General features: G+C 42.3%; 1 protein-coding gene across 13 annotated transcripts in view; it reads right to left on the reverse strand.

Moving 5' to 3' along the window:
* LOC124011328 (rap guanine nucleotide exchange factor 2-like) overlaps positions 1 to 24,746 on the reverse strand; it is a 152,198-nt gene that overhangs the window by 112,882 nt on the left and 14,570 nt on the right. The window lies entirely within an intron of this gene.

Genomic DNA, 24,746 nt, shown 5'->3' on the forward strand with positions numbered 1-24,746 from the left:
TTATCTAATCACATACAGTAACTACGACTATAACGTCAAGGAAGGGTGGTAAGGATTCAAAACACCGGAGCGCAAGTCCAATCGGCCCATTGACACAGAGAAGTAGACCTTACCAAGAACGACCACTAGGTGGCATGCTAATGTCAGTTTTCCTTTAAGCTCTGTGACATCACAAGCGTGGGAAACAGCGCCAGCGCCACTCCTATACCACGCGGGAGCACCAGTGAGAGAGACAAATATGCATAACCATCAATTGTGGCTTCTGTTTTAAATATTTCAAAATTGTCTTTTGAGATTGGCGCCATGGAAAGAATGCAAGGGACCCCATTTTTCCACTCCCTTTCGCCATCATTGCACTTGCATTTTCTGGTTTCGTGTTTTTGTATTGGATCATGTTTGAGATGTTGGGGCCAACCGCAAAAACACAGGGGGAGGATATCTAAGTGCATCTTGTATTGTATATCCAAAGCAATGATACACTCGGTATGAGTGTGAAGCAATTAAAAGTGAGATGTGTGTGTGTGTGTGTATGTGTATGTGTGTGTGTGTGTACACGACAGAGTGTGATAGAAAGCACGGGCAAGCGTGTGATGGGTTTATTAATAACAGTGCTATTCAAGCACAAAATCAGGTTGGTCAGGAATTGCGACAAAGGTCTTAGCCTATGATTTCACCCGGAGAGTAGGCTATGGCCTAACAACCACGCCGTTTGTCCTCTAGGCTTGGTGTTGTTGAAATGACATCCATCTCATAGTCATTTCCTGAGTACAAAAGCCTTTCCACAGACACTGACAAGGTTATGATCCAGAGAGGGGCAGTGCTGGACAGAACAAAAGGAGGTGGGCCAATCCGGCTCGAACTACTCGGCTACCGGAGTTCCGACAGCATAACATCCCACCGCTGTCACCAACTGTAAATTCCAGGTTTTCATTTCGGGAGTGATCCTTCCAGGAACTCTGGTGGACCCCCTCCAGGAGCAAAGTAAACCAGGCCACCAGGACTTCCTATTGGTGTTATGACATTACCTAGGATTCCTTCAAAAGCTGCTTGTACAAAAAAAAAAAAGTACTCATTCTGACCCTTTGTATTTTTTAAATGCCAAATTAGTATTATTCTAGTCTTTAATGGGGTCTGGGACATTTTCCTCTGTTACCACTTCTTAACTATTTCCTTAATGAAACCAGTTACATGAAGGGGGATCTAATGTTTCAGCACACCTCCGGGTCCAAGTCAGACAGTAGCAGTGTACCGTACCATACTGTAGGCAAACTATTGGAGGTATTTCCTCCCAGGAGGACTAATGCTAACAATGATAGCCTTGTGTTCCCTGTGTTTGGGGCCAAACACAATATGACCGAGGCTGCCTCTCCAGTCTCCATTCTCTATGGGTTGTTATGCAACTCCGCTGGGAGAAGGGTGCAGAACAGGGCGCTGGGCCAACGTGTTGAGCGACATGACAATTTGGTCGGGCAGACAGAATTCAAAGGAGGAAGTGGCAGTCTTGCTCGCCCAATGCACGCCCACTGACATCCTACCTCGCCCAATGCACGCCCACTGACATCCTACCTCGCCCAATGCACGCCCACTGACATCCTACCTCGCCCAATGCACGCCCACTGACATCCTACCTCGCCCAATGCACGCCCACTGACATCTTACCTCACCCAATGCACGCCCACTGACATCCTACCTCGCCCAATGCACGCCCACTGACATCCTACCTCGCCCAATGCACGCCCATTGACATCCTACCTCACCCAATGCATGTTAGAATGGATTGAAGTTATGAGGAGAACTAGGCCTATGACGTTCGAGGGTGAAGATTTTATAACCTTTTCATCACACATTTTAGCCATTCCATCTAGCAATCTGCCACTCGCTCCCTTTCACTTTCAATAAAAATGAGAAGGGACACTAGAGCGTCGTCTAAATGATAAAATGGCAGCCGCTTATCTCGAACCCACTGCTGTGTCTGCTAACAGGAGGGTGCTTTCATTGTCCGCTCCCTTTGTTGTCCTGGTTTAAATTTGGGCCGGGGTGAATGCAGAACCCCTTGCATCTTATCACACCGATACTGTCGACAAAACATAATAATAATAAATAATAATATATGCCATTTAGCAGACGCTTTTAACCAAAGCGACTTACAGTCATGTGTGCATACATTCTACGTATGGGTGGTCCCGGGGATCGAACCCACTACCCTGGCGTTACAAGCGCCATGCTCTACCAACTGAGCTACAGTTGGTAGAGGGTGGGGTCACGACCTTAAGACAATGAGGTCCTGTAGGGAAGGTAAAGAGGTGGACGTCACCTCCAAAAGAGGACACTACAAGTGTTTTTATTTTTATGTACCTTTATTTAACTAGGCAAGTCAGTTTAGAACAAATTCTTATTTACAATGACGGCCTACCAAACAGTGGATTAACTGCCTTGTTCAAAGGGCAGAACGACCAATTTTTACCTTGTCAGCTCGGGGATTCGACCCAGCAACCGAAGCACTCTAACCACTAGGCTACCCTGTGTAAAAAGAATTTCAAATGGGTGCACTGACCTCACAAAGGGAAGTAAATCAATGATATGCGCATTATGTAACACAGTGTTACCATAAAAACCCTCTATCATTTATTCAACAGTGCCTTCCTGTACTGTAAGCCCTGCTCCAATGCACTGTAGTGTAGAGATTTTAAAGATCTGACAGTCAACGGGATTCACCTCTATGGCAGATCAGAGATCCCCCTTGAAGGAAAGAAGTATGGATGCATTTTAAAAGTGTTCCTCAGGAGATACTCAAACACTGGCCATAAGAGACAGAAATAGGCCAACAGTGAGGATTCCTTCAAAGCTGTTCACAGTGAACCACATCCTGTTGGCATGCCTGCAATGCAACTAGACTGGTTCTCTGCTCCATCAAATCAATGTAGGGCACCTTAAAATCAGGGGCACTTCGCACAGAGGATTTGTTGTGGTTCTGTTTCGGAGAAAAGCACAAATTAATCCCCCGCGACTCGGAGCTGAGCCGACCTAGATTCGACAACAATTGCTCACTTGTCATCGACTGAGGGTGATGATTTCTCCATACCTTGTTTTTTTATTTTTTATTTTAGGGCAGGGTTAACACTGAGCAATGAGACCCGTGGCGGCGAGTTCAAAGCTCAACCTAGTGACCGGTGAAACAGAAAAGGGGGGGGAGCACCATCAGTCTGATTGCCACCATTTTGAATTCCGACCTTTACCCATTACCACGTTGGGCCTTTTTTAAACCGGGTCGTCCCTCCCACCAGGCCGAGTCACAGTGTCAATGGATCCCCTTACCGTGACAGTAAAGGGGTCATCTTGTGTGCCAGCTAGGGATGAGGCCTGCATTCCTCAGATGACACTGACAAATAATATCTCTGTGTCCACACAAATAACACACAAGGCCTATGCTACTTCCTAACCTATGGAAGGTATGACATGCCGGGAGGAAGAGGCATCTAGGATGTCCAATAGTTAGAACAGGTCTGGTGCCTGGCAACATTCTGGTGTTTGCCAGAGACTACGCACTGTCAAGTTTTAGCCATCAGTGAAAATAACTAAAAATGGCCAAACATGCCAATATCCACCACATAAATATTTTTTTAAAGGAATATTCTGCAATATGTCCTGCTGTACAATGGTCATTTAAATGAATGCCATTGGGCTGAAACAAAGAGTTTAAAAAAGTGTGGATTTAATGTGATCGGTATTTAGCAAAAGGCAGCAGACTGGGGGTAGTGTATGTGTGTATAATGAGAGGCATTAGACAGTGAGTCAACCATGCAGACAGAGGTGAAAGTCACCAGGTCAGTGTTTCCTACAGTGCATTATGTGCAAATGGCATATGCAAGGTTCATACTGTTGGTTCAGCACAAACACGCCCCAGCCCCGTCAGCGTGCCAAGCTGGACTCATGAGGCCCCCAGCCCATTCAAAATAGCAAGGATAGCAACTTGTTCAAAATGTTGCAGGCCCATGACACTTGTGCAGGTGTGTGTCATTGTGGATGTAACATCATTAATGTGTGTGTGTGTGTGTGTGTGTGTGTGTGTGTGTGTGTGTGTGTGTGTGTGTGTGTGTGTGTGTGTGTGTGTGTGTGTGTGTGTGTGTGTGTGTGTGTGTGTGTGTGTGTGTGTGTGTGTGTGTGTGTGTGTGTGTGTGTGTAGGGACATTGGCTGCTGTCCTTGAATCTCTCCTGACAAAGAGTGTGGGGCTTGAGGGGTATTTTTATCAATTGCCTGGTGTGAGCCAGGCAGCAGGTGGAGCCTTTATGTGGTAGCGCAAGGTCACGGTGGAGCTGTGCACTACACACCGCATCAGTGGGTGTCCTGGCCAAAAGACAGCCAACGGTCTTGTTTTCAAAACTCCATGTGGGCTACACTATGGTAGGAATGTTGGTGTGGGCCAAATCTTTACCCCCCTGGTGAAAACTTTAAAATGATTTGCTAAATAATTGGAGGTTGACACCAACACACAGTCATGTGTGCATACATTCTACGTATGGGTGGTCCCGGGGATCGAACCCACTACCCTGGCGTTACAAGCGCCATGCTCTACCAACTGAGCTACAGAAAGACACACTTCACCAAACTACGTAGCTAGTAGTTGCATTTGCATGGTTGTGCGAGCTAACTCCAACAAGCCAAGGTAAAAAATAAATAAATGCTAACTCGTCACGCTAATCACTCTGGAAATTGGCATATAATACTACCTGCAATGCTCATTTCAAGAACACCCAGTCTCCAGCCGTGCTTCACAACCCGTTAGTGTTAACTGTGGGAGGAGGGACATGGTGGCTTTCGGTAACAGGAATCAGGGAGGCACGTGAATGAGCTTAGCACCCTCCAATTCAGCTACTGGGATAAAGCCTTTAAGAAGAAAAGTGGAGTGAGATTCTTTAAGAATGCAAATAGGATGCATGCATGCTACGCTACGCTAAAATGAGCGGTCTGTAGTATTTAGTGGAGAACCCTTTGGACTGCCTTTTCATGTTTCTTAAATCAGGTTTGAGCTGTAAATCGAAAAATTGGCTACCCTGCATTATAAATTGACACTTACAAGTAGGAATCTTCAACGCATTTATACACAAGATGGGGCCAATAGGGTTGTTCAGGACTTGATGACCATTGGGGACCACTGCACGAGCTATCGTGCTAATATTCTATGTTAGCATCACAAAAGGACCAGGGCAGGTACATTTCGCCGTTACACTGCATTCATTCATTCATTCATCAAAGAGCATGGAAAACAATGGAGGTGGAAAAGGACAACAAAAAAATGGACACATTAAATCTTCTAAATATTGGCTGTAGGGTGGTTCGGTGAACACGGCTGTCGAAGCAGACTTTTAGGCCCCGTCACATAAGAAGGTCATTATTAGGGTTTACATCTGTTGGTTATAGGCAGGGTGAGAGGGTGCGGAGTTAAAAATAAATAAATAAATAAATAAATAAAATAAAAAAAAATTGTGCCTAGTTACTAATGAGTGAACAATAAACGGGCCCCATCTCTAAGGCAATGGCCAATTTTCTCTCAGCGCTTGCCATATCAAAATGGAGGAAGAGGACATCTAACCTCCCCACTGAGTCGTCACGTCTGACGGGCACTGATGTAGCGCGTGTTTGTCATTGGCTGCATTAATCTCATTCTTATGGACCGCAACCTCATTACCTACATCAGCTATAGTATTAATACCTGGCTGTCAATACTACCAAAAATGGGACTGAACTCGTGTCTCACAATCATAAAGATTGTGATCTCATAATAACAAGATAATAAGCTGCAAGATAACACGGCTCACTTGTTTATGTGTAACAATCTGATGGTAATATGGCTTCAACTGTTAACCTGTCAGCATTTGATGCTATTTGACATTTTTTGCAGACAACTTAGTGCATACATTTTCATATTTATTTGTTCTGGTCCACCATATGGGAATTGAACTCACAACCCTGGCATTGCAAGTGCCATGCTCTACCAACTGTGCCACACAGGACCATCTATCAATCTCTCATACCCTCAGGCAGACAGCTAGGGGATAGGAACTTTAAAATGAGACAGGAGTTCTGCCTGTGCTGGCATAACGGTAATAACTTCCTAGTTTTGCAAATTCAGCAAAACATTCCTTAGGCTTCATGGTGGGAAAATTGGTACATTTTATACCACAAAAAAACCTATTGGGGATAGTTGCATTTTTGCAAAGGTTGTCATCAGCATAGAGGAATATTTTGCATAAGTAGGGTAGTTATTTTTGTAAGATCTACTATTACTGAATTATTTTTATTGAAAACTATTTTTATTGAAAAATATTTATTGAAAATCCCACGTACAATATCATCAGGTACTCATAAAACTCAAGCCATCATTTCTTGCTCAGAAAGCTACATTCAGCCAATGTTATTGTGTTTGTCTCCACAAACTACAGCCCCCCGGCAAAATTCAAGCAACTGATATCTTCTGAATAATTTATGTGGTAAATAAACATGTATAATTCATGAGCATGTTCACCTTTCCCCAGAGTGGATCCTCAGAGAGTCAACAAAGATGGCAGCGGCCGTCATATTTGTGAGTAAACATTTAACATTTAACAAATGTTATTTTGGGGCGGGAAACAGAAATCTTAGGCCTAAGCCTATGTATAGACAATGGAAATTATGGGGATGGGAAGAAGGGGGGGGGGGGTATTATTGTTGGGGGTGAAAACGCGGTCTAAAAGATAGAGCAAGAAATGAGTTGTAAACATCACTGAAAAGAGTATCCATGTTGAATAATGCAGGGTGTGGACCAAATCACTGAATATCAGATTATGCATTGTGAGGACACGACATTGTAGCCGCGCTATGCCTCTGGGTGCAAAAGAGCCAATCTGTTCATGCTAAACGAGCAATAGCTTGCCCGCAGGTCTTCAGTCTGGTGTTATTTTAACATTACCCACACAACATTAGTCAAGCGACGTCAATACGGGAACTCATTTTATGCTCTGAGCAAGGCGTGAGTTGTGTGTAACTACAGATCACAATTATGTAAGTATGGTTAGTAGGGCTGTCCCCCCAATTTTTTGGGGAATAAATGGTCGACAGTCGTCGTCGTCTGTTCTTTCGACCAATCGACCACGTGACCTATGGGGCCTGACAAATAGCATATCATTATCACAACAATAAATTGGTTAGAACAAACTCCAAACACCGTAACACGTGACAGCAAAATGGATGCAGAGGACTAGACAAATGAAATCGAAAAAAACGGGGGAATGTTTACTGGTTGTGGACTGTGTGTAAAATACTGCAGATCAAGAAAAATAAAGTAAGGAGCAACGGCTGCGTGAATGTGTGTGCCAAACAGGTGCTGTTGGATTAGAATATCATTTCTGACGGTTTGGAACATTGTAAACACTAAATCAATAAGAAATGTAGAACAGAGGGTTTTTTTTGTAAAGCGTTTTTTTTTAAACACCAAAGACAGGAATACAATTTCCGAAATGGAACGGTGTATTTATTAATTACGCTAATTATTTTAAGGGTCACTTTGTTGTTTTAGTTTCAAACTAATGCTCGATTGCATTTTCAAATCAGGAATAAACCGTATGCTGTGTGACGACATGAACGAATCAATGATCGATTCACTTCTGTAGCCTATACAGTGGCAAGAAAAAGTATGTGAACCCTTTGGAAATACCTGGATTTCTGCACAATTTGGTCATGAAATTTGATTAGATGTTCATCTAGGTCACAACCATAGACAAACAAAGTCTGCTTAAACTAATAACACACAAAATAAATTGAAGTTATCATGTCTTTATTGAACACACCGTGTAAACATTCACAGTGCAGGGTGGGAAAAGTATGTGAACCCTTGGATTTAATAACTGGTTGAACCTCCTTTGGCAGCAATAACCGTCAACCAAACATTTTCCGTAGTTGCAGATCAGACCTGCACAACAGTCAGGAGGATTTTGTACCATTCCTCTTTACAAAGAGTTTCAGTTCAGCAATATTCTTGGGATGTCTGGTGTGAACTGCTCTCTTGAGGTCATGCCACAGCATCTCAAATCGGGTTGAGGTCAGGACTCTGACTGGGCACTCCAGAAGGCGTATTTTCTTCTGTTGAAGCCATTCTGTTGATGATTTACTTCTGTGTTTTGGGTCGTTGTGTCAATTGGCGGACAGATAGCCTTACATTCTCCTGCAAAATGTCTTGATAAACTTGGGAATTAATTTTTCCTCAAGCTGTCCAGGCCATGAGGCAGCAAAGCAGCCCCAAACCATGATGCTCCCGTTACCATAGTTTAGAGTTGGGATGAATGAGGTGGATGTTGGTGTACTGTGCCTTCTTTTCTCCAAACAGTGTGTTCCTCCAAACAACTCAACTGTAGTTTTATCTGTCCACAGAATATTTTTCCAGTAGCGCTGTGGAACATCCAGGTGCACTTCTGCAAACTTCAGACCTGCAGCAAAGTTTTTTTGGGACTGCAGTGGCTTCTTCCATGGTGTTCTCCTATGAACACCATTCTTGTTTAGCGTTTCGCGTATCGTAGACTCAACATGGATGTTAGCATGTTCCAGAGAGTTCTGTAAGTCTTTAGCTGACATTCTAGGATCCTTCTTAACCTCATTGAGCATTCTGCACTGTGTTGGACCGCAGAGTGAAGGAAAAGCAAAAAGCAGCCAAAGCACTCAGCATATGTGGGAACTCCTTCAAGACTGTTGGAAAAGCATTCCAGGTCAAGCTGGTTGAGAGAATGCCAAGAGTGTGCAAAGCTGTCATCAAGGCAAAGGGTGGTTACATTTTTGGTTTATTTAACACATTTTTGGTTACCATCTAATTCTATGTGTGTTAATTAATAGTTCATGTCATCACTATTGTTCTACCTTGTAGAAAATAGTAGTAATAAAGAAAAACCCTTAATCCAGTAGGTGTGCCCAAACTTTAGACGGGTACTGTATGTGGATAATTTACAAAGCCAGGTGCATTTAACAGTTAGGCTATTGATTAGACTTAAGTTGGGGTTTCCTCACTTTTCTTAAGGCAAGGGTTGTTTTCTCGTCTCCGAACTCCGCTGTTGCCTCCACAGCATTTCTTTCGGCACCAATATGCTGGTAAACTTTGCCGTTACGCACATAGCATCATGGTCTAGGAAAAGGTGCCAATTCAAAACGGGGGAGAAAGCGCATGTTATGAAATAATAGTATTTTTATTAGTGTTGCACCATTGTTCTTCAATATTATAACCATAAACAATTTCAGTAGCAAGTCTTCGAGTGATGGACTGATGCACACTCAGACAGGCGCGTATCAGAACATTGTTTTTGCTACTGCTTAACCTAAGAAATCTCTTTGTAACAAAATAAATAAGACGACCAGTCGAGTAAAAATGGGGTCAGCCCTAATGGTTAGACATGGCAATATTTCAAAAGCATGGTTAGCCATGAATTAGCCAAGAAAAACCTTGTCCAAACTAGTCCAAAAGAAGTTACCTCAACTGACAACAAGCTATTCAAACATTATCTGTACAAAAGGTGCTACTCAGGGATGAGTGTTGCCCAAACCCCAATGACTTCACCACACAGCCTCCAAGTTCAACTATTGACAGCAATCCCCATGACCATCGGAAAACGGACTCAAATTCAAACAATTGCCATGATTCTTCCAAGCAACTTGTCACAAGTCTCGAGCCACAATTTCTGTGACCACAGAGATTCCATTAACCGTACAGCCAACCAGAACTTTATCCACAATCTATTATCATGATTCATAACTGCAACACAATTGTTACCCAACCTGATAACTTTACCATAATGTCCAAGTATGGATTTAACAGTGGACTCTGAACACTCGTTTAAAACAAAAGGGGGATAATTCAGCACTGTCATTCAACCATGTCATAGCAGACCAGAGCTGGGAACAAAGCCAGTTGTCCGGCCAAATGAAATCCGCTCCATTTCGCCCAAACAAAGCCTTCAAAAGAAAGGTGCAGGGTAATTATCACAAATTTACACAACATAGGCATTAAGATAAATGAATGCTAATCCACCCACAAAATGAAGCAAACTGGGAATAATGATACAATAATGAAGGTGAATTTGTGCTCAAATCTATCGAACAAAACAAATGATTTGCTCTGTGTGGTCAAATATGTAAAAAATAAATAAATAAATAAAATCCTAATAAATATACACACATGGGCAGGCTGGGGCCAGGTCATGAATCAGAACGAGTTGGGATGATGAGGGGAAAATAATAAGTCAGGTCTGGGCTCCACTACAGTGCCGTTGAGACTGCATGCATTTCGGCCATTCTCTCCACTCCTATGGCCATTAATCCTCAACCTATACCCCAATGCATATTTTCAGGCCTCCAACTTGGGTATTTATGGAATCCAATAATCAAAATCTCCTTACTCTGTGCAATTTCTCCCCTCAGCATTTTCTGGAAGGCAATTCCAGCCATGTGCTAGGGATGATATCGTGCCCCAGCTGCGAGAGAACAACCAGTTTTTAAAAAAGAGCTTTGCTATCTATGATCATGGCTTTCGTTAGGAGGGAATATTTCAGGCCCCAGGGGCATAAACTCTCTCCCCTTGCCAGATGGACATGGAATTTTAGGGGGTAGTAAATCTGTGGTGGTAAATTGTGATATCCTCAGACTAATTAGAGGCAAGCTTTTCTCTTATCTTGTCGATGGATTGTCAATGACAGGGGGGGGCTTCAGACAGAATTGGAATTGATATCCTTTATGATATGCAGGTCGACAGAGATTAGCCTGCTCACAACTAGTTATTTCTATTGTTTAGAGAAAGAATACACACATGCACCCCTCTCCCGAATCACTCCCCCTTCTATAGACACTTAGGGCTGACCCCATTTCGTCGACCGAGATTTCTTTGGTTGAGCAGTAGCAAAATAATACATGTATTTTTAAATCATGGTGTACAAGACACCTGATTCACGTCAGTCTGAGTGGACTGATCCATTGTGGAGGCCGTGGGGGTGGCATAGTCCATCAGTCCAAGACATGTGCTTCTGGAATTCTATATGATTATATAAAATGTTAGAATAATGGTACAACATATTTTTAAAATATTATTTTATGACAAATGCGCTTACTCCCACGTTGGATAGTGGTCAGTGTACGCAGTTCTAAAACACATAGGTGCGCGGTTGAATTGGCACTTTTTCCTAGACCATGTTGCCATGTGCATAATAGCAAAGTTAACCAGCAAATTGGTGTTGAGAACAATGTGGCAGAGGCAGCAGCGGAGTTAGGACATGAGAAAAACAGCCCTTGCCATAATTGTCTAAGAAAAGTGAGGAGAGAGGAAACCAACTCAACGTAGGTCTATAAAGCAATAGCCTAGCCAAGCCTCACGCAACAATTTCACAACTTCAGGTGTTTTTCATCGTGTCATGCTGTAATAAAGGCTTTACACTTTTTTTTCATTAGACCAGCCTCTCATTTATTCATCATTTATTTATGTTGTTTACACTGTTCCAAATTTTCAATAGTTGTATTTATTATAATAATAACAACAACAAGCCTCCCTTTTCCCTTATCCCTATTAGGATCATCGTTATAATAATAAGTCATGTCATTATCATTAATAGGCTTAGTAGAGCAGCCTTGTATAACCACCATCGAACTGTAGGCCTGTAGACATGTTCAGTCTTAATACCATAACTTAGTTAGGCCTATATTTTAATACCTATTATATAGGCTACTGTATCAACCCAGCATTTATTTGTTCATGTCATCACACAACATACGAGTCATTCACTACTTCAAATGCAATCCAACATTTTAGTTTTAAAAAATAAAATAAAGCGACCACTGAGTAATTAGTGTAAACAATAAATAGGCCTAAACCATTTCGAACCGTTACTGTTTATTCTTTGCTGTAATAAAGGCTTTACAAAAAAAACAAAAAAAAGTTACTCTGGTATGCTTATCATTTATTTAGGTGTTGTTTACATTGGTGACAGGGGGAGAGTAACCTTGACATGGAAGGTAGAGTAATTGAAATGCCTCTTTGTACTGCTCAGTGTTGGTGTCAGGATTAACTATGTGTGTGTGTGTGTGTGTGTGTCAGGGCTTTGGAACACCAAACAGTCAGAAAAATTATATTGTAACCTAACAGTACTTGTTTGGGCCACACAGGCCTAATATGCACACAGCACTTGCGCCATACCTTATTTTTCTTGATCCCCAGTATTTTCCACAACTAGTCAAATTTATTCCACACATCTCTGACTTCCCCTTTACCTCCCGCGCAACCAGTAAACATTTCCCAGTTTCAAGTTGATTTATCACGTCCTCTGCATCCATTTTGCTGTTAGTGTTCCAAATTAGTTATAACCCTTTTTTTTACATGTGATTATGATATGCTATAGGCACGTGCATAAAAAAAACTGAAATGTGTTGTCACGTAAAGAGAGCAAGAGTTGAGAGAATATGTTTTTCCCTAAACAAATGAGGGATTTCGGTAAGAGAACTTTTCAGTCAGAAATGGCGTAATTGTGTTGCAATTTCAACAATATGAAAAGCTAGTCATTTTTGTGTCTTAATAATTTAATTAAATGGTTTTCTTAAAGCATCAGACAAGCTCAGTGCATATATTTGACTTGATCAAAACACATAGGACGTGTCTATATGGAAAAATACATGTTTTAAAATGTCAAACAATCGATTGGTCGAAAGAACAGACTCTTGGTCAATATTTTTTTTTGGGGGGGGGGGGGACAGCCCTGACACACACACACACACACACACACACACACACACACACACACACACACACACACACACACACACACACACACACACACACACACACACACACACACACACACACACACACACACACACACACACAGTTAATCCTGACACCAACACTGAGCAGTACAAAGAGGCATTTCAATTACTCTACCTTCCATGTCAAGGTTACTCTCCCCCTGTCACCAACCATATGTTTAGTGTATTTCAAAAGGGGCTCTGACATCTGGGGGTTATCTGTGCAAGGACAACATGTTCCCAGTGATTCAGGAGCAGGCCAGAGGCGAGATGCCGTTGCTAGTGACCAGATGACAGTCACCATCGTACCTTCATCGTTCCAGCAGTAATGGAAATTCTGGATCTCTCACCAGTCTCCTGACGATCTCACCTCTCTACCGGAGGGTATGATTGTCACCTACTAATATATATAGTAGTAATGGAAATTCATGGCACTTTTGTTCCCAGTATTCGAAAAAATTCTCACTGTATGCTGATAGTGTATTTGGTTAAAGTGCAAGTGTAATTAAGTTGGATACAAAGAGACATGTAATAATTATTTAGGTTATTTCAGTGTGGCTTCCTGGCACAGGTAAAATGGTAAATTCTAGTGCCACAATTAATTAAGGCATATAACATGACTGCATCTGTTATAGCACTTAGTATGAAGGCCACTACAAATCAACAGTGCTAATGAACATTAGTTGTTGCAATTACATTGGTCAAAATACAAACTGCAACTGTTTAGAAATGTGAAATCAGTGTTTATCCAACAGACCGAGCTGGCTAACCCAGCTAGCCTTTTAATGTTCCTATACTTCCTGTTTACAGAGTTGCCGTATGATCCCCATCTAAGGCCCCCTTCTTTACAAAAGAAACATGGTGGAATACATTTCACTATTGTGATCTGGCGGGACCCAAGTCACATACATAGGCTTCCTTAAGCACTACTCACCCAGCCTAATCATGTTAGAAAATGAAAAGGTTAGATTTTTTAAATTGGGGATAATTCTCAGTTGTGGGGATTTGGAAAATGAAGACCCTGGATATGAGTGATTTCTGCTGGTGTGGTATAGAGGGCATAATTTCAATGGGTGTTGCTGAAAATGTACTAGATTCTTCAAAATGTTTTTCCAACCAAGCTAAGCTTTACAGGTTGAGCAGGCCTAGGATAGAGCTAGGCAACCAAGATTCAGCCACGGGCCAATTGTTGTCGGCATGGATGGCCGGGGGCCCGAAAAATTATATTTATTTGTACACTGCAAATTGACCACAACTAAGACCAAAAATAGATTGCATTTGAAAATAACAATAATTTCATACCTTAATTACATTGAGACACAATCACATCTTTTTTCTATTTTGTGGAAATACTTGGGAACAGATGTCAGAAATAAAACTCATTTTAGCTTAATTCCTGGCGATTTAAATTATTATTTTTTACTAAAAGCTTTGGGGGGCCAAATCCAAAATCACTGTTGCCGACACCTGGCCTAGGCTATATGTGTTTAAATACAGTATATAGATTTGGTATGGGTACAACCACAGTCTGTGATAATGGCACCGGAGGGGAGTTTTTTCACATGTTTGTTATTTATTTCGTACATAATGTTGCTGCTACTGTCTCTTTTGACCGAAAAGAGCTCGTGGACATCAGAACAGTGATTTTACTCACCTTTAATTGGACAAATACATTTTTTAAAAATTGAGTTGGACGAGAGGGAATTTCATCCAGACACACAAACAGGCCCTCATCCCAGTCATGTGCAGGAGAAAAAGACAGAGGCTTCGCAGAAGTAGATTAGGGGTGCCTTGTAAGGATCCGGCGACGAGTGGCTAATCTGCCTTTGCCATCGGTACTATTGGCCTGGGTACAATCGCTGGATAATAAAGTGGATGTACTAACAGCACGTACACCCCACCAACAGGACATTACATGCTGTAATATCTTGTGTTTCACCGAGTCGTGGCTGAACGACGACATGAATAACATACAGCTGGTGGGTAATACACTGTATCGGCAGGATAGAACAGCAGTCAGACAGGGGGCAGCGGTTCATGTATATTTGTAAACAACAGCTAGTGCACGACATCTAAGGAAGTCTCAAGGTTCTGCTCGCCTGAGGTAGAGTATCTCACGATAAGCTACACACACACTGTCTGCCTAGAGAGATGACATCTATATTCCTCGTAGCGGTCTACCACTACACACCGATGTTGGCACTAAGACCGTACTCAATGAGCTGTATACAGCCATAAGCAAACAGGAAAACGCTCATCCAGAGGTGGCGCTCCTAATGGCCAGGGACTTTAATGCAGGGAAACTTAAATCTGTTTTACCTAATTTCTACCAGCATGTTAAATGTGCAACCAAAAGGGAAAAAAAGCCTCTAAAGAACCTTTACTCCACACACATAGACAAGTACAAAACTTTCCCTTGACCTCCATTTTGCAAATCTGACCATATTTCTATCCTCCTGATTCCTGCTTACAAGCAAAAAATTAAAGCAGAAAACAACAGTGGTCAATAAAAAAAAGTGGTCAGATGAAGCAGATTCAAAACTACAGGATTGTTTTGCTTGCACAGACTGGAATGTGATCTGTGATTTTTCTGATGGCATTGAGGAGTACACCACATCAGTCACTGGCTTCATCACTGAGTGCATCGATGATGTCGTCCCCCTAATGTCTGTACTTACATAACCCAACCACAAGTCATTGATTACTGGCAACATCCGTACTGAGCTAAATGGTAGAGCTGCCGCTTTCAAGGAGCGGGACTCTAACCCGGAAGATTATAAGAAATCCTGCTATGCCCACCGGCAAACCATCAAACAGGCAAAGCGTCAGCACAGGACTAAGATTGAATCATTCTACATCGACTCCGACGCTCGTTGGATGTGGCAGGGCTTGCAGACTATTACAGACTAAAAAGGGAAACACAGCTGAGAGCTGCTCCAGTGACACGAGCCTACCAGACGAGCTAAATTACTTCTCTGCTCGCTTCAAGGCAAGTGACACTGAAACATGCAATGAGGGCATAAGCTGTTCCAAACAACTGTGTGATCACGCTCTCCGCAGCCGATGTGAGTGAGACTTTCAAACAGGTCAACTTTCACAAGGCCGCAGGGCTAGACAGATTTCCAGGACGTGTACTGCGAGCATGCGCTGACCAACTGGCAAGTGTCTACACTGACATTTTCATCCTATCCTTGTCTGAGTCTGTAATACCACCATGTTTCAAACAGACCACCATAGTCCCTGTGCCCAAGAACACCAAGGTAACCTGCCTAAATTACTACCGACCAGTAGCACTCACGTCTGTAGCCATGAAGTGCTTTGAAAGGCTGGTCACGGCTCACAACACCATTATCCCAGGAACCCTAGACCCACTCCAATTTGCATACCACCCCAATAGATCCACAGATGATGCAATCTCTATTGCACTCTACACGGCCCTTTCACACCTGGACAAAAATAACACCTATGTGAGATTGCTATTCATTGACTACAGCTCAGCGTTCAACACCATAGTGCCCTCAAAGCTCATCACTAAGCTAAGGACCCTGGGACTAAACACCTCCCTCTGCCACTGGATCCTGGACTTCCTGACGGGCCACCCCCAGGTGATAAGGGTAGGTAACAACACATCCGCCATGCTTATCCTCAACACGGGGCCCCTCAGGGGTGCATGCTCAGTCCCTTCCTGTACTCCCTGTTCACTCATGACTGCATGGCCAGGCACGACTCCAAAACCATCATTAAGTTTGTCAATGACAACAGTGGCCTGATCAGTGATCACTGACAACGACGAGACAGCTTATAGGGAGGTGGTCAGAGACCTGACCGTGTGGTGCAAGGACAACAACCTCTCCCTCAACGTGATCAAGACAAAAGGAGACGATTGTAGACTACAGGAAAAGGAGGACCGACCACACCCCTATTCTCGTTGACGGTGCTGTAGTGGAGCTGATTGAGAGCTTCAAGTTCCTTGGTGTCCACATCACATATCATGATCCAAACACACCAAGACAGTGGTGAAGAGGGCACGATAAAGCCTACTCAGAGGCAAAACGTTTTAGCATGGATCCTCAAAAAGTTTTACAGATGCACTATCGAGAGCATGGTTGCATCACAGGTTGGTATGGCAACTGCTCGGCCTCTGACCACAAGACATGACAGAGGGTAGTGCGTACGGCACAGGGCCAAGCTTCCGGTCATCCAAAATCTCTTAACCAAACGGTGTCAGAGGAAGGCCCTAAAAATTGTCAGACTCCAGCCACCCTATTCATAGACTGTTCTCTCTGCTACAGCACGGCAAGCAGTACCGGAGTGCCAAGTCTAGGTCCAAGAGGTTCCTAAACAGCTTCTGCCCCCAAGCCATAAGACTCCTGAGCATCTAATCAAATGGCTACCCATACAATTAGCATTGCCTCCCTTCCCTCATTACACTGCTGCTACTCTGTTATTATCATTGCATAGTCACTTTAATAACTCCACCTACATGTAAATATTACCTCAATTACCTTGACTAACAGGTGCCCCCGCACATAGACTCTGTAACCGGTACCCTCTGTATATAGCCGTGCTATTTTTATTTTGCTGCTGCTCTAATTATTGGTTACTTACATTTATTTTTTTATTGGTAATTTTCTTAAAAGTGCATGGTTGGTTAAGTGCTTGTAAGTAAGCATTTTACTGTAAGGTCTGTTGTATTCAGCGCATGTGACAAATAACATTTGGTAAAACAGTTACTACCAGTGTTGGTTCGATGGTTTTTGAAAAGCAGAAGTTGGTTTCAACAAGAGGCCATTGTGTCAGGCCCACACTTGCTGGTTGGGACTCACAGCGCCAGGGCCAATGGGGAAGCATGCATAAATGGCTGTTATCTTTCCCTCCAATTACAATCAAATACAGTACTGATGAACATAATGTTCCCAAGTTCTCATTTAGTCCCCAAAAAAAGAGCAAAAAAAAAAAAACATTTCACTGCTGATTGTGAAGACAAACACATTATCCTCAAAGCAGGTAATATATAAAGGAGGAGCCTATATCTTATGCCACGTCGGCAAGCCGAGTGAGACATCGCTATAATTAACCTTAGGTCGGCCATAGACAAAACACATACAGACATATCATCGACAACAACACGGCCTTTGTAAAAGGCTACACGTGCCCAAGCATGAAGACAATTCTAAAGGCGAGACACTGATGTAAATCAAAACAAATTGACATTGATCAATTAAAACATATGGTCTTGGAGACCACGTGATACTGTATCTTTGAAAGTGGTGCTAGAGCACAGCAAACAATGCTGGTATCAGGCCACACTTCAAACAAGTCATTATAGTTAGCCAATGGGAATGGAGTTCAGTCCTTGAGCTGTTCTTGTCTATTGATGTTATGCATGATGTCATGTTTTGTGTGGACCCCAGGAAGAGCTGCTGTTGCATACTAACACTAAAATAAAGCCCCTAGGACTACATCCAACCACCAACTGACGCTACAGAAATGTCCCCATGTATCACGTCTCACCTAAAGGAACTTGACAAAGTACAATGTCCCCCCCCCTCAATGGACTGCAAATTGGGTTACTCCTATGTAATAAATAATTCACGAGACTGACCACCACTTGACTGTACCTGACCTGGTTTAAAAGCTCTGCGGTGGACAGTAGGTAACATGCAAATTACCGGATGCAACTAGCTTAGGTTCATTAAGTATAGGGGATTAGACCTGAAATAGGCCTATGGTCACAAAATGGTACTCAATGTGACAGGGAAAAGCCTGGCAGTCATGGCGTACGTCTGATCCGCGCCTGCCTGAGTGGACTGATCCATTGTGGAGGCCGTGGGGATGGCACAGTCCATCAGTCGAAGACATGTGCTACTGGAATTGTATGTGGTTATTCTATGTAAGAACAAATGGTGCAAGAAAAACGATATTACTTCATAAACAAATGCGCTTTCTCCCTCGTTTGATAGCGCTAGCTGCCTGTGGTTCTGAAGCACATCAGTGCGCTGTTGAATTGGCGTCTTTTCCTAGACCATGTTGCTATCTGCATAATAGCAAAGTTAACCAGCAAATTGGTGTTGAGAACAAAGCGGCGGAGGCTGCAGCAGAGTTAGATGATGAGAAAGCAGCCCTTGCCTTAATTGTCTAAGAAAAGTGAGGAGAGAGAAAACCAACTTAATAAGGTCTATCAGCAGCCTAACTGTTAAAAGTGCCTGGATTTATAAATCATCCATATATACATATGTATGTACAGTTAAAGTCTGAAGTTTACATACACTTAGGTTGGAGTCATTAAAACTCATTAAAACTCATTTTTCAACCACTCCACATATTTCTTGTTAACAACTATAGTTTTGGCAAGTCATTTAGGACATCTACTTTGTGCATGACACAAGTAATTTATCCAACAATTGTTTACAGACAGATTATTGCACTTATATTCACTGTGTCACAATTCCAATGGGTCAGAAGTTCACATACACTAAGTGGGTTGTGCCTTTAAACAGCTTGGAAAATGACAGAAAATGATGCCATGGCTTTAGAAGCTTCTGATAGGCTAATTGACATCATTTGAGTCAATTGGAGGTGTACCTGTGGATGTATTTCAAGGCTTGCCTTCAAACTCAGTGCCTCATTGCTTGGCATCATGGGAAAACCAATCAGCCAAGACCTCAGATAAAAAAAATTGTAGGCCTCCACAAGTCTGGTTCATCCTCGGGAGCAATTTCCAAGGTACCATGTGCATCTGTACAAACAATAGTACGCAAGTATAAACACCATGGGACCACTCAGCTTTCATACCGCTCAGGAAGGAGACATGTTGTCTCCTAGAGATGAACGTACTTTGGTGCGAAAAGTGCAAAATCAATCCCAGAACAACAGCAAAGGACCTTGTGAAGATGCTAGAGGAAACAGGTACAAAAGTATCAATATCCCCGGAAAAATGTGTCCTATATCGACATAACCTGAAAGGCCACTCAGCAGAAGCCACTGCTCCAAAACCGCCATAAAAATGCCTGACTACGGTTTGTACTTTTTGGAGAAATGTCCTCTGGTCTGATATTGATACTTTTGTACCCATTTCCTCCAGCAGGGGTTCCCAAACGTTTTGGTCCACGAACCCATTTTTTATATTTAAAAAAATGTTTTCCGACCCCACCCGGTAAAAAAGTGATGTAATCAACTGCAAATAAAATGCGGGTATTGCCTATATGATGAGATTATTATGGACAGAGCGAGATTATAAAAATGAAGTCAAACAGCAGCCAAATAACGATCCTCAGAATAAGACACTCAATATGTATAGTAAAGCAGCATCAAGCCGATACTGATACCACTTTCACCAACCTGTTAAATTCATTAGAATTGATTTCATCTGTAGTCTAATAAAACTGCATGTGTTCCCGAGTAAAGTGAACAGATATGTGATTTTAACCATATAACTAGCATCACGTCGTGGTCCTTCTGTAGCTCAGTTGGTAGAGCATGGCGCTTGTAACGCCAGGGTAGTGGGTTCAATCCCCGGGACCACCCATACGTAGAATGTATGCACACATGACTGTAAGTCGCTTTGGATAAAAGCATCTGCTAAATGGCATGGCATGGCACGATGGCTAAATATTGCATTGCCATTGATTTTCTGACAGCAGAGGTCATACTGGGGCAGCTGATGCTCATCTCTGCAGCACACTTGACCCTTAAGGCAGAGAGCTCGCTAGCAACACCAGGTCTGTCTAGTTGATGAGAACACAAAATAACTCTACCCAATGCTTTCTAAAGAAGAGGATTGCACAAACATCTACCAGGAAAATGCACTAATATCGTTATGCAAAAAAATACCACATTCTTGGCTGTTGGGCCATACTGCATCAACACTGTGTACGTACGACAAAGGCAATATGAATACTAATGATGACAAGATGATTCATGCAAAGCATTTGTTCTCAGCAGGAATGGCTTATGTGCAAAGGAAATTCCAGGCCATCTGGGAGAAACCTCTGGCAGTGGATGGCAGCTTGAGGTCAAGCCAGGCATGAGTCAATTAGCCAGGTCTGCGACAGATATGATGTAATCCTATTCATAAATGATGCGCTGTAATACATCATGCACTTTAGAGCGCATCACACTGAGGAATTACCGTCCTCCCCATCACCCTAAAAGTACAGAGGGAGGCCATTCTTAAATGATGTCACAGAGGCACCCCAAAAACCAATGTGGACTTGGAGAAGGTGTCATTACAAAAGTGTACACTGATAAATGTCGTAAGAAGCTAGCTTGTGGAGGCAGAATCACATACGCGCAGTATGAGGAAAGACTGGTCAGCTAATCTTGAGGTTGACAGTCTGGTAGCCAATGCTTTAGCCGTTAAAATATAATTTAGACGGAGGTTCAACCGAGGCAAGGCTCTACCTGAGATAATGACCCCTTTTTTTCCCCAAAAGAGGGGAAAAAAATATGAAACTGTCTGACATTCCAATGAGAATTGGATTAAGATCGGGCCTGGCCAGGAACGGACATTTTCTCTGATGGGAAGAAGAGGGACAGAAACGTGACCAGCCACAGGTCAGACAATGCCTCAGGGACCTACTACACAGATAGGATTTCAAATATAGGATTCCTACACCTCGATTCCAATCCACTGTACAGGGCACAAGAAACCATAGGGACGTAGGAGCAACTGAGGATTTACCATTTCTGACTAAAGATAACAATGTTGGGCTTAGTTACTGCTTTGGTAATGCAATTGGAGCCCAACTAACAAGGGTAAGCAATTTGAAAACAAATGTTAAGACTGATGACTTAGAAGTGGACTTCATTGTTTTACATTTCGCAAAGGAGCATGCGTCATTTTAACAACAACTGATGTAGGCAGGCAATTCCAAGGTAACAGAATGACACTGACTTGGACTTCAAAATGTATGCAAAACAAAACCAATGATGTCAAAGTTTAACAAACCATACAACTCTATATATTGTAAGGCCTACTTAACAATTTGTCGTATTTACTAAAATGAATTTAGTGGGAGAAACGTACAGATGCAAACTTTGGTAACAGAATTACAGTAAAATCTCCCAGGTTTTTATGTGACCACGTTTTCCAAAAGCTCTTAAATATCTGCTCTGAATTAAGATTTTCTTTTAAAGTCTGCAATAAGAATTGGGTGTCAGCTATGACATCTTGAGTTTGAAAAAAATATATATTTTGGTTATTGAACGCCATTAAGTGAGTGGATTTACAACTGGTAACGGAATTACAGTAACGGAATTAAATCATGGGCCCCTGATCTGTATTATATAGAAATTCGTAAATTATGGATATGACTGTCATTCACCTCATGTTTCACAAGTTTGGGCATCGTTGCGCAGCACAGCAGAGTAGTGTAGTACGAAACAGCACAGTTCAGTACAGTACGGTATTGTATTGAATTAGACTCCTCTAATGTGCTCACTGTACTGGGTCACACTATTTGGATAGTGTGGATTTTCATACTATCAACAAACTACCTGTTGATAAGCAACTGCTTGCTAAGGTTAGGGTTAGGTTTAGAATAAGGGATAGGACAAGGGTTAAGGTTAGTAGATTAGTTGAATTGTTACAGATGGTCAATTCAACTAAGGTGTTACCCTGCATTGTGCGGTACTCTACTCCCTGAAATGTGATCTCCAAACTTGTACAACAGTCTGTGAGGACGTTAACATCAAGGCCAGGGTGGGCGGACCAAATTTAAACCACTTTGTAATGTCCATGGATGGCTGGTGCTCAGTGGGTGAGGATGCTGGTTTTACAGTGAACAGAAAGAAAGGGGACTTGTGGGTAGGTGTCAGTGCGAGGTGGGGAGGTGACATTAACGGGAGAGTGAGTGAGAGAGTGAGAGGTTGTGCAGACTCGGACTGTTTTAATGCTCTTGGTTTGACTCGACAACAAAAAGACAAAGAAAAATGTTATTGGCTGAACACAACAGTATGCCAGTGGAAGGGAGGACAGCAGCAGGTGACCCAACTTTGCTTTGTGACTTTTATGATTTCCCATTGTAGCCAATTCAGTTGTAGTAATTCCGTTACAGATTTTTTGGTAGTTCAGTTACCAATTTGGTAACGGAATTACGAGTTTTAAATCACTAAAACGCAAAGAGAATTGATATCAGTAAAAACACTATAACTAAATAGATGGTCTGTCTACCTTGATGTGTTACTTCTGTTTCCTGTCAGAATTCTCCCTCCTCATAATGGAGAAATTTGAAAATCTCAGACACAGTATGGTGGGTTTTTGTTCACGGAATTACAAGGCAATATTTCTTAAACTTTACAGAAAGTAAACAATATCTCCAAAACTAAATATAAGTGTTGCTATTAGTTGGCAGGCGTCTTTAGGTCAACAATTTTGTGTTTTGATGAATTTCTGATGCCTTAAGACTTTCTGGTTGATGTTAATAAACAGATGGGAAAAGGGATATTTTAAGAAATCAAAAGACTTTCCTCAAGACACAAGATTATTTTTTTGATGGAAATAGTTGAAAAATGTATCTAATGCCTTCATTTCCCACGAATATAGACTGAGCAAATTTGATACGTTCCTATGAACTTCACATGCTGGTGCTCATGCTTCCTTTTAGATGGGAAATGCCCAGGCCTGTCATTTTATTGTTCAGCTGTCTACTTTAATAAAATGTCAAAACCTACTTTGTTTTTCCCCCTGATGTTTATCTTTTGACAATGGCATCCATTAAACAAAAGGCTGCTGTTCATGCTTGTGCCCATTTCATAAAGAAACAGATATGAATCAGCCATTTCTGTTCACATGTCAAGCAGTCATACCCTCCACAGCACAGTGGATACAACACAGCCTATGCTAGCATGTGGTATGACAAGCTAAATTAATTTAATTTAGACTAGGTCTCAAAGCCCTTTACATTGTCTGGGAAGAGAAACTCTTCCACCATTCCAACACTGACATCTAGCAACCCCCTGGGTGATGCAATGTAGCGGTCTTGCGGCAGAATCCCCACACACATTGGCTATGAAGGTAGACGGATAATTAGATGATCATGATAGCATGCTGTGAGGTTAACATCTCCACTTTTGAGGGAAATGCTTAAATACACCAGATGGTCCAGCAAATAAACTCACATGCCAGGAGCTTGACTAGGCCAAACCCAAACCTACAGAAATGCGATGACTACCAGAGGACACAACTCTCCCGCTGTACAGAGATTAACTTTATCGTTATCGCGTAACAAGAGAGGCTAGTTTACACTTTGGCTGATTGCCATAGGCCGGTTGAAAGGTGGAGGGAGGGCAATACAATGTTTCACTGCCTAGTAGGCTAGATAGGTTTTTGCACTGTTTACTTGCGAGTGAGAGCATAGGTCAAAAGCATATTGAAGATTTGTGACTGTCCCTCACATGCCAGATCGGATGTCTTTATCATAATGTCAGTAGAAAGCAAAATACAGTCTGCTTTGATTTTATCTGAGCAGAGGAGATAGTGGGACAATCCCAATCTATGCTCTAGTTTCGCATAAAGGCAGAAGACAAATGTAAATGCTCAGGCAAGTAGGATGAGGGTTGAAGGACGGGCATGCATTTTGGCTTAGTGTTTGTTTAGACATTGATCATTCAAAGATACTAAAAGGCGCACCATATACCCAGTCACCAGTGCTTGGGTAATTCATCTAAATCATGAGGCTTCTTGAGCCGATATGTTAGGAGTGGGAGTCTGGCAAAAGTTTCTGCTGGTAGTCCAACAACTGGAAAGTGGCAAATGGATAAGGTGACCCAGGTTGGCCAAAAGTAGAGACAAAAACTGGCCAGTAGAATACAATTTCATCTGTGCCCAGACGCCGACCCTTGACACTAAGATGGAAAACTTTGTAAACAAGCATTAGCTCTATAGTGGACTACAGCCCCTTTGGATTTACAGACTTCTAATCAGGCAATTAATCAGCTCACCGTT

Source organism: Oncorhynchus gorbuscha, linkage group LG23 (assembly GCF_021184085.1).
Source record: "Oncorhynchus gorbuscha isolate QuinsamMale2020 ecotype Even-year linkage group LG23, OgorEven_v1.0, whole genome shotgun sequence".
Taxonomy (NCBI): Eukaryota; Metazoa; Chordata; class Actinopteri; order Salmoniformes; family Salmonidae; genus Oncorhynchus; species Oncorhynchus gorbuscha.